The following is a 12,509-nucleotide window of genomic DNA, read 5'->3' on the forward strand; positions in this document are numbered from 1 at the left end:
CCTCCCTTTCTCCTCCGTTCCTCGCATTCTTTCCTGACACTTTTCGCGAGAAGAAGTTTGCCGCAGGAAATTCGAGAACGGAGAATACATGCAGAATACGTACAAAGTCTACCTTGCGGTTTTGGTCGCCGCATCGGCTACACTGTACGTACTTTGCATAAACGAACTAAAGCCACGTATATGATACTCTACGCATGATTTTTTTTTTACTCTTACGATAAATTGTTACTTTTTGAAACGATTGACCAGCATTACTTTTTTTATTTTATAATTTATTATTTTATTATTTTGAATATTTATTTATTATTTCGAATATTAAAACACGGCTCAACTTATGAAGATTGAGAAATTTGTTTCATGGTACTCGCTCGATTTATGCTTCGTTCTTTTAAAAATCAGTTATCAGTCTTGATCAGACAATCTACTCAAAATAACGAAAGACAAGACAGGTAAAAGATGATCGCGTGGTCACGTGAATGAGGTTCTCGTTCGCGGGATTTTTCGAATAGCGCGTGTACTTTCTAATTATCCTCGTAATTGCATATCACCCACATGTGATATGCAAATGTGTGTACTGCCACATGCGATATGCAAGTATAGAAGGAGTCATCGGCTATTTTGATGCCCGAAGTTCCGCGTTGCGATGCGAATTTTTTATTGACTTATGTGTGCGAGTGTTTCCTCGTTTTATATGTAGACTCAAGGAACATGTTTGACAATATACGATGCTCTTATAACGGGATAATGCTATGGGGATAATTTACTCGTTATTAGCCTATCTATTCTTTTACAAATAATAAATCTACTGCATTCAGGGAGAGCGCAAAATGTTAAGTTTGGAATGTAACGGAATGTACATGAACAAATCTCTAATAACTGGTCTGATCATCACTGTGCGTTTAATATTATATTATTGCCATCAGTTACTAGGAGCGACCATGCATTGGAAATACAGAGTAGTAGGGTGGAGTTGTTTGACATGTATGATAGACACCATGGAGAATTACTTTAAAATCAAGCCATTAAATTGAGTTACTTCATTTATTTCCAAGCAGCATAGCGGCGCAAAACCGGATTTGCATAATTAATCCATGAATTTTACATTTATTATAAACACATTTTTTGCAATTGTAATATCGATCACTTTTTGTGTTTTTCTTTTTTTCTTTTAAACAAAAAGTTACAAGGGGATCTAAATTTCAGCAAGTTATTTCCCGAAAAATTATACAGTACATATTTTTATCATTCATAGTAATATTTACTATGTCAAATGAAAGAGCGAGGAGGAATGCGCTTAGATAGTTAGAGGATTCTGACTGAAACGTAAATGATAATGATTATAACTGAGTCGTGCAGAAATTATCTGCACGCGACGCACTTGCTTCTTTCTCGTTATTTACTTAATTGTGTCTTGCTTTGTTGTCACACATAAAAGTGCGGAAAAGTATCTATATCTCAATCTTCTTAAAGTAAAAAGATGTGAAACGATGATCATAATTTCTCAGTAAAATATTTTGACGAATATTTTAGCTTCTCACATAACTTAATTATGTTGTGTAATAAAAAAAATATATATATATATATATATATACAACATTTATGTACATACATTTTTTTATTATTTGATAGATAGTTTAATATTAAACCTCACATACACATAAAACACACACACACACACACACACACACACACACACACACACACACACACACAAACTAAAATGATCGTTATCATTTAAATCGAGATTATAAATGTTATTTTTTAAAATGAAGAATTTTTTTCTTTTATTTGTTCGCTATTTCGTTTGCAAATGTAGATCAAACATGTCTCATTTCTAGTTCATTCTCAGGCAGGGAAAGCAAAAGAATCTATCCATCAATTTGTCTGGAATATATATTAAAGAAAATTTGGTGGGGGAACAAGCCTACATTTTTTTATGTTTAAAAAGGATTACAATGTTTATACATGAACCGGCAGGAATTGCAAGAAACATAATTATCAGTTGAAGATCACAGGTCCCAAATGATAGATACGAAATAAGTTCGTACAACTGCAGGGTGGGCCGAAGAGAAACCGGTTTTATCTAATGACGGACTACCTACTTTGCAGCCAAGCCGAGCGGTTTTAACGTGATTTTCTGGTTTCAATAACGCCAAACTCCTGATTTATCCTCACGATAAACGGCTACTACTTTATTTACAACGTACACGATTTTATGGTAAACGTTAAATTACATATATTTAATTCTTAGCTGGTAACATCGATAAAGTGCAATTACTAAATAATTTATGTTCAGAAATAAAGTACTCAGTAAATAATCCTCTCGTTGAAAAAAAGTTTTCTCTGCAATTTTATCTTATTTTTATTATTTTTCTTTGAAGTTTTATTAATACGTTGTCATTGATTTTAAAACGAGGGCATATCTTCAAGAAATTATTATTTGTATCCCCTGCTTTGATTAACCTTGAATTTTGTGCCAAGCTTAAAGAGAATAATTATCACTTTTTAATTAAATAATCTCAGTTATTTAATCGAGAAATGTCTATAAAAACACCTGCGTAACAAGATCTGAATTTCCGTAATATAAGATGTGATTTTCTAAAATATCCCTTTTGATGCATTTTCAAGACGATATTTGAATACAGAATTGTTGTTTATATTATAAAATTTGTTTAATTATTAATAATTGCATAAAAATTAATAGATAAAAGAAGAATAATTAAATATTCCATAAAATTAATTCAAAGAATTTAAAAAGATATGATCTTTTATAGATCTTCTATAGATCGTAAATTTTTTAAATAAAAGAAACGAAACTATTATAATTTTATCAGCTTTATTTGTGTTTATATAAAAAAAAAATATCATTATGTAAATAAAAAAAAAGAAATTAAATATCATGATATATATATATATATATATATATATATATATATATATATATTCGTTATTTTTACATTTTGATTTTATTATTTGTTGATATGATCATATAATTATTTTATGTAAGTTTTTGGCTTATTTGTATTATTTCGCAATATTTTTAAACATACAAATTCTTTACCCGTTCAAAATGTTGTGCAAGACAAATTGCAATGTTCCATCTTATAATTATATTTGTAATTACATTATTTTAAAAGTAAGACATTATATAAAAGTAAGAATTTTTTCTTCAATATGTCTAGTAGAAATCCTGAATGTTAGCTTCATATTTAATTTGTGCTTACTTCATATATATATTGTTATGTTAATTGGTTGAAGTAGAGAAAGTTAACAAGATACTTTAGAGCAATAAATTGATCCCATTGTTATACGCCCACGTATCTTAAATAAAGCACCATATCATATAATATCACAATGAATAATTGATTTTATTAAACTTTGTTACTAAGAAATTATATTACAGCGCGCTCTGTGTTGTTTCAAATTGCTTGCTACATTATACTGCCGGTACATAACCAGTTGGGGTAATCAATATAACCAGAAATTGCGACTGTATAATAACATCAATAATATAGTTTAACAGGAATATACATATTCAACAAATATTGCAATCAAGAAATACATGCTTTAAAAAATGTTGCGTAATCTTTTTTATTTTGACGTGCGATAATTATTTGCACGACATAATTATTTTAAATATTTCTAAATATTATATTTTAATTGTAATTATTGTATTTAATAACTTAATAAAATAAAATAATGATTAAATAAAAATAAATAATATCCTGTATATTATTTAACTAAAAATAAATTAAAGATAAATTTAAAAGTTTCTTTTATATGCAAAGCAATTAGTTTTAAATGTAAAAAATTTTACTTGATCAATTTAGTAAGTAGTAGTAATTTCACATCTTATGTAAGTAATGAAGAATTAAATTCGTTTAAGATTTTTGAAAGGTCTTTTATAAATACATGAGATTTAAGAAATTTTGATGTTTTGAAATATAAATTTCTGCTTTATGACATTTTATAATTTATTATCAAGTAATATGTTTTATTAATACATGTATGTATGTATATATGTATGTACGTCAATACATACATACATGTGTATATATATATATATATGTGTGGTGTGTGAGTATAATATTTGGTTTTTATATTCATAACTATTTTCTGCTATAATAAAATGAGAATAATTTTTCAAACGTCTTTGCAGAATGTTCTGAAAGATGGCTAAAGCCAAACAACTGATGTAGAATTTCGGTAATATCGAACGTCGGTTGTGTCGGAAATTCTACATCAGAAAAGACGTTCTGTATGCAGAAGCACGTGTGTAAAGGAGTGCAACGCGTTGTTTTCCATCAGTCGGTCTCTGTCAGCATGTGGTTTTGACCGCCGTACTCCAGGATCGCTGCATATAATCGAACCGGGTAATTTGTGCTCGCCTTGGTTGCTCGATACCTTCTTTGAAAGGATAGGAAGAGGTTGTTTCTACCCTTGTTTTCCTTCTCTGAGACGGAAACCACCCGAGTGAGGGGTGGAGAAAAGTCGAAGGACCCGAGAGAGAGAGAGCCCACGAAGATGCGCGGTAGTCGAGCGTGAAAACGAGTTCACTGGTTATATATTTCTCGGTTCGCCGGGGCGTTAAAGTGTTGAAATTTCATTGAGGATCTAATGAAGCGCGCCGGATAAGGTCTCTCCTTCTCGCGCGGGCTGTTTGTTCGTAGGGTGGATGGCCCTTCGAGATGCGTAAGCGAATTTACATGCTTCAGGATGGTTCTCGGTTTACTCCGTCTCTCGGAAGACCGGAGTAACGGCTCGAGCGTTTTCAGCTAGAACGTCCGCTCACGTTTGAAAGGGACCGTGCACGTACCTTGCATTTCATTAACCTTCATTAGTATTTCCTCCGAGCGACTTACGTATTATATAAATTTTTTAAAATTTTGTATTACAGTCGAGTGATAAAACCGGTAAAAAAAATTGTACGTTGTTCAACTTGAAATAATCGCATTTAAATCACAATTTACTATACAATATTATTTCTATGTATATTGAGACTGAATCGTATTAAGGAGGATTAATTTTATTTTTTTTGTTTCTCTTTATATCATAGTTTTATTTAACAAAAAATAAATTTCACTGCCTCTATAAATATATTTTCAAATCAGCAGGAGAAACATGTAAAAATTATTTACAAAAACAATCATTCATACTGTGCCTATTAAACTGATAGGAAATGTTATTTTTTTGTAACAGCTATAACAATGTGAGAATGGTTTATAGATCATTTGAAAAACTCAGTCAAGAAATTTACAAAAGAAAAGAAATGTCATTCTGAATATAGATAGCATTAAAGTATAAATTTCATAAAACAAGATTTTCTAATAAAATATTGATATTGTTTAAGAATTTCCACATTACTTTCGACTCTCCAAGTTTTCAGACAAATACGAAAAAGTTTGGATAAATCTATCTTTATTTTACAATGTAAGCCGAGAAAAAGTTATTTGACGATAAAGGCTATGTTATTTTTTTATCTTAAAATATTTATAAAACATCTGCGAGATTTAGGTAGGTTCAACTTGAGCGGCGCGCATATGGATCGGTTTCCGTTCTAATTGCCCTTTCGAAAGTTTTTGTATTGAATTTTCACACACGTGTAACTATCAAAAGCTGCTGGTGTAATTGTGAGAAATAGTACGCGAGATTACCTCGGAGGGTGCTAAGTCGAGGAGACTGCCTCTGCAGGTTGCTCCCGTCTTCGGGTCGGCCAAATGGATCAAAGTAGAACTTTGCTACTCTCTCTCTCTCTCTCTCTCTCTTTCTCGTCTTTTATCAGCGTCGCATCGTCCTTGGGATATATAAATACGTTTTTTCTCGTAACACAAATAGATGATTGGCATATGTTAGGAATGCAGAGATTCTGAATCATTATATTCATAACTCTCTATCGATGCTCTACAAGATTTGCGTCTTGGATTATAAGATTTTATTTCGGGAAAATGTGATTCGTCAAAAGGGGAAGCTGAATAAAGGTTTACCAGACATATACCGCATGATTTATTTTTTTTTTATTAAGTTTATTTTATATATCGACAACAACACGTCATACATTAGAAAACAGAAGGTTTCTTGAAGCAAACTCGAATGAAAAGTTTTGTGGAACAATCCGAGAGACACTATGTGAGTGTGCCGCGCCATCATCTATGGAGTCGTATATATATAATATTGCGTGTTCTTGTGTTTCATATATGTCACGTGTATGTATCTGTATGCATTTCAATATGTTGCGCGTGGGTGGCTGTGTATATGTGTGTGTCTCCGTGTACTACGATACTCTCTCTCTCTCTCTCTCTTTCTCTCTCTCTCTTATCTTCTCTCTTATTTTCTTACTCTCATCCTATCGCTCAGATTCACATTCGCTCTTTTCTTTCTCACACTCTTACTCTCCCGCCCTTTCGCGCTCCTTTCGTTGCACACATTCTTCCCGCCCGCCTTTCTTTCTCCCTCTGACATTTCCGCGTACGCTCTCCTCTCTCGATGAAGCGATTCGCGTTGTTTCTACGGAACTGAACTCGACTCGGAGAAGGGAAACCACGCGAGATCGAACAGCGATCACATAATCGTTCCTTGTTCAATCTCACGTTTTGAATTGGTAGTCAATAGCTTCCACCCTCCTTTGCGTCCCCTCGCGCGCATCTATTGTCGTTTCTTTTTCTCTCATCTCTTTCATTAACCCTTTCTTTCCTCCAGTCTCTCCCTCTCTTTCTCTCATCGATATGCATTTGTCTTTTCACTTTCTCTCTCTTTCTCTTAGTTTCTCTCTCTCTCTCTCTCTCTCTCTCTCTCTCTCTCTCTCTCTCTCTCTCTCTCTCTCTCTCTCTCTCTCTCTCTCTCTCTTCTCTCTGTTTCTATTTGTGGTGAATCGTCTCCGAAAATACTATATGTGGTGTTGCAGTGAAAAAAAAAGTAAAAAATATAATAACATATATATAACGCGCCAGAAAAAAGACGCCGCTCGTCCAAGATAAAGGAAATATTTCGGTATCGGTCGCGAGGGGTGCAAACTTAAATCGAGATTCCAAATGAAAGAAATTCGCACGAGGCGCCCTCCGCGTTTCATCCAGCCGCGCGCGGAATTTCGCACGATTACCGTTCTGCCATTTTTGGTGCCTCTATCTCTCTTTCTCTCTCTATCTATCTATCTATATATAATATAATATATTTATATTTATATATATTATTTTGTTTCTTTGCTTCAAAAAGCGGCAGTGCATCGTCGTCGAATTCACTCTCGGGCTTTGAGAAGGGAGGGCGATCGTTCTTTCTCTCTTTCTCTCTCTTTCTCTCTTTCTTTCTCACGCTCTTTCTCTTCCTCTCTTTCTCTCTTTCTCTCTTTTTATCACTCTTTCTCTCTGTTTAATATTCTTCTAAGTTCAATTCGCGACGAAATAGTCTCGAATCATTCTTCGTCTCACGACGCGATATAATATCTAGGAACGTCCGGGGGGGTTTCGTCCGACGGCCTTTCGCGGCAACGAGATATGAATTTTGACTCCCGCCGTGCCGAAAGAGGTGTCTTTTTACGTATCTCCACCTTAATATATTTAGCCAAAGATATACAAGGAAAACTAGCCACGCAGCGCGAGCCAGCGATGCAACCCACCGCGCCTCCTCTTGCAATAATTTATGTACAATTTTACAACCTACGACGCCGCCGACGATATAATTTTATTCTCCTTATAGTTCACCTTTAAGTACACGAATAGGACCTAGACATCGTTAATTTTTTTCATCTTTACACTATACTAACGAAATCTAAACGTTCAATTTTCATTTTCACCACACTAGGAATAATAAATTTTGCCGTATCGTTAGTATACCTTTATAGAAATATGCTTACAAAAATAGAATTTCGTGAGGCGCGGAAAGCGCGTCGCTGCCGGATGCGGGCGAGTTTATAGGAATTTCTCTTTCATCTTCACTTTGATTCGGAAAATAGCCTCGTGCTATCCCTTAGACCTAACTTTTATCTTCATCGCTCGGCGACCGAAATACCGCGAGTGTGTGATTTTTCACTTTTGCGCACGCTTCTCTCTCTCTCTCTCTCTCTCTCTCTCTCTCTCTCTCTCTCTCTCTCTCTGTCTCTATGTCTCTCGGGCCGCGCAGACCACTCGGACGTTTGTCCCCGTGCGAATAATTTTTAGCGTGTGAATTTTCTCCCTCGCTAACTTTCGTCGCTCGCATACTCTCTCCCAATTTCGATCACTCATCTCTTTCTCCTCTTTTGACTCTTTTTCTCACTTTACGCTTTAATCTCGCACGCACACTCGCACACGCACTCACTTGCGCCGGCATTTTTCTCTCTTCTCGCACATTTCCTCTTTCACATCTCTCATTCTCTCAGTTTCTCATTCTTACTTCACGATTTTCATTCTTTCTCGCACGTGTACTCAATCTCTCGCTATCTCTTGCATCAATCGATCTTAGTATCCTCTCACTTTAATCGCTCGAGTCAATCTTCTTTCGTTTCTTTTTGTATAGTTTGCCAAGAACGTATATGTGTCTCGAAATTGTGAACAACTCATATATCGTTTTGCTGTCAACGCATCATGTACATACAATAATACAATCTCTCTCAATCGCCGTAATAATAACGGTGACAATTATAATCGTGATAGGGTAGTAATAACGTAATGTATATAGTATGGGGGAGGGGAGTGGACTTAAACCATTAACGAACAATATCAATAATAAGTAGGTGTTGGATGACTGACAATAATTAATCGCAATCATAATAGTAATCATACCGATAATCGTTATAAAGATGTAATTTGTCTTTTTTTTTTTTTTGTTTTTCGTATGCACAATAACCTCTTTTGTTCTCTCTCTTTTTTTCACTCACGTGCACTCTCACGCGCGCTCCTAAACTTCAAGGTAACATCATCATTTAGACTCGTCATTACAATATTACATTATTAGATTACATTATATCATAATACGCTAGCGTTTATTCAATAAATTTTACATACTTTGATACGCAGTATGATGGTTTCAAAAACGGTCATCGGCCAACCAAATTTTGTTCACACATCAATACACCTACGCTCAGTAGTCGAAGTAATTTGTACTTGTAGCCATATATTATAAATATTTTTAGTAGTTCGGCCTCTCTTTCTCTCCTTCGCTATCGTTTCGCAACTTTTCGTATCTCTCTTGTTTCATTCGGTCGCCAGTAATTCGAGGCCCTACACATTTTTTTCTTTTGATACGAATATTTAAATATTATTTTACCACCGTTTTCTTGTCCCGTTCTCTCCCCCTCTTTCTCTCGCATACTCATGTTCTTTCTCACGCATGCAACTCTCTCACTTTTTATCTCGTTCTCTCTTTCGCTCTTTTCCTACCACCCTATCTTTCGTCACCGTAAACTTGCGATCTGACGAAATTTTTACAAATCACGGAAGTGATACGCTTCCGCCTCTATCGATCTCTTATCATTTTTCGTTTACGCCACTTGTTATCTCTTTTTTTTCCCTGTGACGCCTAAATGTGGTATTTCGACGTATCTTTGCCAAAAATATATAAAAAAGACATAATCGCGATTTTTTTCGAAATCGAAACAAGCGTGTTTCAGCTCGAATGAACGGGAGCGCCAAACATTATGGACAGAGAAACAGAGTTCGTTTCTGCTTTTCTTTTTCTTTTTTTACGTGCATTTAACGTTCGCGATTTTGTCCCTTTGACTCCTCCTTCCTGAGAAATCCCGCGAACGTCGCATGCGACTTATGGACCGCGAAGTAAACGTCTAGGGGTATGCTTTGGATGTGCCGTCGCGCGAGGAGAGACATTTACAACCGTGGAATCAATCGCCTTCTCCTCCCCCCCCCCGCTGATAACGACAAGTGAAAATTCTCGTTGGATCAACCGATGTCTCCCTTCGCGCTCCGCTTATCCGTTTTGGCGCTCTCGGAAATTCCGAGCTCTCTCGTATCGAGATCGAGGCGCGGTCACCGTGCGACCGAGAATCATTCCTGAAAATGTACAATAATTTTCTCTCGGTTTTTCGCGTCACTTTTCGCACACAAGACTACTCGTTTCACCAAAGTACACACTCCCACAAAACGCTCGTTTCCCGATGCACTCGTTTATTCCTTCCCCCCTCTATAACAGCTCTTTTGTCTTCTCTTTCTCTTTCTTTTTTTTACAATAACTTTTTTTTAGAACACCCTAAAAACCACGAGAGGATAGATAAAGTCGATATCTTTTAATTCTTTTTTATACACCTAAACGTTACTTGCACCCGTTACGGACGGGACCGCCGGTGACCAAGCCGTCAATCGCGATAGTAGGATTCAACCTCTCTTGACATTTCGTCATTTCCTCCCTTCATCTCGCTCACATTCTATTCGCGCTTACATTCTAACACTCTCTCACTGTTACACACACACACACACACACACACACTTCCGTATTCTCATTCTCAACGTCGCTCTTTCGCGCTTTCTCTCTCTCTCTCTCTCTCTCTCTCTCTCTCTCTCTCTCTCTCTCTCGCGCGCGGGCGCGCGCGCGCGCACTGTCACACTCTCACGATCACCTATTATCTTTCGCTCGCTTTTTCCTTTTCTCTCGCATTTTCTCTTTTTTTTCGTCAAATTAATATTATTATCATGAATCCTCGCTACGAATATGTCGCCCCTTTATTTTTGTCTGCCGCATCTAACGTATTTCTTTTTTTTTTTTTTATCTTTCGAAATGCAACCGCGACCTTTATAAAAATGTACACTTACTACGTTTAATTGTCATCATTTTCATCATTTAAGATACAACAACATACTATACGTATATGGCTCTACAGATGTTCGCTTGCACTGTAACTCAAACGTGTGTCGTGAATATCTCCCGGCCCGTCGACCATTAGCGCGAAAATCGACCGATCGACGACGAGAGCGGTTCTCTCAAGGAGGATCGATGGCGCGCTGTGAATACCGCGGGAGTACCGTACTCTCGTCGTTTAGGCCCGTACTTTGCTCTTTATTTTTCTCGTTGACGGAGAGAGGCATCGATCGCGTCGTGTGTGGTACATGCGTCGGAGCCGTCTCGTCGACACTCGATCGATCGATCGCGCAAACGTCGGCGGACCTTGAGAGTATGGATTTTTTAGTGTTTATTATTCTTAAATTTGTTTTTTTTATTTTTTTGGGGGGGGAAAATTAGGACCTTCCCGCGTGCCGAGTCGCAGCAGGGCCACCACTCGGACACGTCGGGAATCCTTGTTTAGAAACTCCTACCCGCGTTATGCTTCTGTCGGGGTACCCGCAGGCAACACTTCCCGGGCTGTGATCGTCTTACATCCCTTTGCAACCGTCCTCGCAAACAGCCGACGGTACGGTTTGCGCTACCGCTTGCTTGTACCATTGTTTTGTATTTTTTTTTGTTTCTTTTTTTTCGCTTTTTAACACGAGTTAATAGAGCTCGATGGGCATAACGGCCTAATGAGAAAATCAGGATGTTAATTTCCACGGTGTGTAAAACGCACGGGTTATCGCGAATTCGTGGGCCAATTCTGTGTTTCTCCGTTTTCTCCAGCTACTACGCCCGTGTTACGCACGGCTTACTTACGACATTCGTAATCACGCCGTGATTCGGATTCGAGAGGCCGCTCGACCCGCGCATCGGGGGGGACACGCATCGATCGTCGGATCGTTTTGATTTTCACCAGCGAGCCGCGACAAGAGGTCACCAGCGAGGATCGCACCTCCCGTCTCGGACTCTCCGATCCCGTTCCGCGGGTCGATCCCTCGAATCCCGACAGTCTCATCCGATTTTCACTGTGTTGCGAGCGGGCGGGCCCCAGTCTCGTTGACCATGGCGTGTGTGTTAAACTGGTCGCCGTGTCGCGCGGCGGCACCAGGCGGTATACTGTATACAAATATCATTAAGTTTTATCATTACAATATAGGATCTTTTTTTTCTTGTTAAGTTTATGTGGCATGTATATACGCATTGTCATGGGAAATGAGAACCAGTCTTATGGCGCCTGTCTGTTAAGCGCAGGCATATTCTGTAACGTAAAAATATATACATCATCTGTGTGGTATGTATAGTGCTGCTCTGTAACTCAAGATTTTACATCCAGTTAATTGCATCTCGTTTAAATCCTGTACAAAAATGTTCAGCTACGCTTTGAGGCAGATTCAGCCCCGAGTCGGTAAGCCCGAGTCGCGCGCGTCTCCCCGTAACTGCCGTCGTTGATTCTTCAGCACATTCTTTCTCTAAAGAAGAGATCCGCGGCGAGAGAGACGATTACGAGTTACGCGGATCGCTCTTCGTGGGGAACGATCCTCTCCTTTCTACGCGCGCGGAGAACGCGCGACCCAGTCTCACGGGGCAAGAACGAAGCGGACCCGCGGGTAGGTTACCATTGTTATTTTTTTTTTTTTTTTTGTTCACAAACTGCACGGCAACTAGTGTTCTGTTTATCAATTTTTATTTCTGCTGTTACGTCTGTCTATTACTGCTGGTACCTGTTAATGTGTTACGTATACGTATGCGTGTGCCAGTGT

The sequence above is a fragment of the Pogonomyrmex barbatus genome, unplaced genomic scaffold, assembly GCF_055798465.1.
Source record: "Pogonomyrmex barbatus isolate J1 unplaced genomic scaffold, ASM5579846v1 scaffold18, whole genome shotgun sequence".
Classification (NCBI taxonomy): Eukaryota; Metazoa; Arthropoda; class Insecta; order Hymenoptera; family Formicidae; genus Pogonomyrmex; species Pogonomyrmex barbatus.